Here is a 3,000-nt window from a genome sequence, read left to right as displayed (position 1 = left end):
CACACACACACACACACACACACACACACACACACACACACACACACAAGAGAGAGAGACATGTGGTATTTGCCCAAAGGAAGCCAGTAGGGGAATATTCTAGACTGGGTAGTGGGAAGGTTCTAGTATGCTCAGTTTAACTTGGGGTATAGAGGAGGGAGCCAAAAAGTTCTTTCTCAGTCAAGGACCTCTGCTTCCCTCAGGCCTTTCCTGGAGTGCTATAGCTCTTTAGGCAGTCCAGGACAAATCATATTCTTGAGTCAACAGGGCGATAAGTGTTCTTTACCTCCACTGATGGAGCCACAAGTTAGAGAGTAAAAGACGAAGGGGAGATCAAACTTGTGAGTAGCCTCTAGGTCTCTTCTTGGGCAAAATAGAAATATGAAGATAGGGAATTCTACCCTCAGGTCTTAGACTCTGTACGTGGTCGAGTCAGCAGCAACAAGGCACGGTGATGCATCTGTCCTCTCTGACCTAGGAAGATGCTTGGAAAGATACAACCTCCTTTGTTTGGGATCCTTGGCAAGGGCACCTTCTAGTCATGAGAGAGCAGGAAAGCTGGAACAGAGGTATTCTACCAGATCATGGAGCAATCCTGTTCCAAGGTGTCAAGGTCATGGAAACCAGGCAAGGTGGAGGACCTGCCCTGGGTCTGAGGATGCACAGGGGACTGGATGAAGGAATGTAGCATGGGATGTACAGCTATACTCTGTAGCAGAGNAGGAGCCATGTTGGAAAGCCAGCCAAATTACAGGCATGTCTGTGGTGGATTAATGACATAATTTGTGTCAGTGTTAACTTACTGTCTTTGAAAACTGTATAGTGCTCATGTGATGCATTCATGTTAAGGGAAGCCAGTTGAAGGGTACAATGCATTCTCTGAACTCTTTTCTTGAATTTTAAAAATTTATTATTATTATTATTATTATTATTATTATTATTATTATTATTACCATTTTCATTACCAACACCACCTTCACCATCATCACCATCATTATCAAGAGTGAGAGAGTATTTTTTTTTCTTTTTTTTTGGTTTTCTCAGAAGGATTTCTCTTTATAGCCCTGGTTGTCCTGGAACTTACATTATAGACCAGGCTGGCCTCGAACTCAGAAATCTGCCTGCCTCTTCCTCCCAAGTGTTGGGATTAAAGGCGTGCACTGCCACATCCTGCCTGAGAGAGAGAGTCTTATGATGCTTGGTCTGGCCTCAAACTTACTGTGTTGCTGACAATGATCTTGAGGATGATTCCCCTGCCTCCATCTTCTAGGCACTAGAATTGCAGGCATGTGCCACCAATCCTGACTGAACTTTTTCGTTTTGATAAACTTCTGAGAATCTAAAATTATTTTTAAGATAAAATAAAATTAAAAATTGCCAGGTGTGGTGGCAAAGGTTTGTGATCCCAGCCCTGCGAGGTTAGGAGTAGAGAGGTATAAATCATAAATTTGGAGCCAACCTGGGCTACATACGGCGTTCTTGTTTCCAAACAAAACAAAACCATAAAAACAACAACAGCAGCAACAACAACAGAAACCAAACCACACCAAATATAATAAGACCAAAAAAAGTAAAACAAACCAAATCCCTAACCAAAATATAACTAAAATGCACCCTCTATCTCAGAGCACGAATGAGTTTGCGAGGACGCTAAAGGCAGGACTGGGTTGGAAGCTTGGGGACAGTACTGAGCAGCCTGCTTCTCCTTCCTGCTTTGCCCCCTACAACCCAACTGGCACAGCTCAAAGCTGCTTTCTCCAGAAACCTCCTGACTGGCCCTGCCTGCCTCTTATAATTATTCCTGTCAAGCTTTTTTTTGTTGTTGTTGCCAATTTTCCCTGCTGCCTCCACTTCTGGCTACTAGCACCCAGTTTGCTACATGGATGAGAGGATTTGCAAAGCCTCTTCCCAAAGCAGGATCTCTGCAGGGGCTGATAAGATAAGGATGGAAACAAAGTCCCCCTGGACTGGGCGGCACTAGATCCAATAAGCGCAAGGATAGGAGAAAGAAAAGTCGCACAGTAAGGGCGTGCTGGCACAAAGAGTTTGGAGTTTTGATGTGCCCAAATCCAGGGACTCCAGGAGACAACAGTAGTTGGTGTAGGCCTGGAAGGATCCTTCCCTAGAGTCTTCGGATGGAGCATGGCCCTTCCATCTTCTCTGGGGGGCATCTGGCTCCCAGAACTGTGGGGGAACACAGTAGGTTTGTGGTGTTGAAATTGCTGAGTCTTGTGGCCCGGGCTCAGTTTTCTAATGCTCTCTCCTCTCTAAGGCAACTTTGAAAGTCTTCTCCAGTCAGTTTTAGGTAAACGTCTTGCAAAGGTGGGGCCAGTCTCTTCCACTATCTCTCCCACTAGCTGTGGGCTTCTACACCAAGGCTGTGTCTCTCCCCATACCTAAACCCCCTTCCCCCCCCAGCCCTGGCTCCTTCTCCCTGAGGATGCAACTCCTTAGCCCCATCCAGACCTCAGCACACAATGAGGCTGTGTAGGGGCTGCCTAGCCCAGTCCCTTCACCTGTTTGGGTTGGCATAAGTCTCCCCACCACAGGGAGGTGTAGGAGACTCACTAACCACAGAGTGCTGGCTGCCCAGGCCCCTCCTGTCCTCCCTGGTCCTGGGCAGGTGGAAGGGAGAGGGAGATCTGGTGCTCACATAAAACATGCTTACAGGAGGTAAGGGTAAGCCAGGACCCGGCAGACTGTGATGGCTCTTTGTTGCCCATTCCAACCCAGTAGCCTTTGCTGCCCCAGAGACTACATGCCTTGAAAATCCTGGTCGCCCACCATGAGTCTAGGAGTGTGCTCCTTGTTCCCCCTTCCCAACTGGCTGGACCTTTGGCAGCTCCTTCGCCATGGAGTCTGGAACTTTGACCTTAGGGATTCGGTCTGTCGTAGGGAGTGTTGGCAATGGTCTCCCCTTTAGCCCGTGTGTGTATCTGACACTCATTTCCTCCCATCTTTATGTTCCCCTTGGATAAGGTGGAGGAGCAAGGGGGGGGG

General features: G+C 47.6%; 1 protein-coding gene across 1 annotated transcript in view; it reads left to right on the top strand.

Annotated features, from left to right (window-relative positions):
- Positions 1–3,000, top strand: part of LOC110331868 (keratin, type I cytoskeletal 16-like) — a 14,327-nt gene that overhangs the window by 5,744 nt on the left and 5,583 nt on the right. The gene's annotated exons all lie outside the window — the stretch shown is intronic.

Source organism: Mus pahari, chromosome 14, assembly GCF_900095145.1.
Source record: "Mus pahari chromosome 14, PAHARI_EIJ_v1.1, whole genome shotgun sequence".
Lineage (NCBI taxonomy): Eukaryota > Metazoa > Chordata > Mammalia > Rodentia > Muridae > Mus > Mus pahari.
Note: the sequence above shows the minus strand (reverse complement) of the source record. Positions and strands in the feature narration are given on the sequence as shown.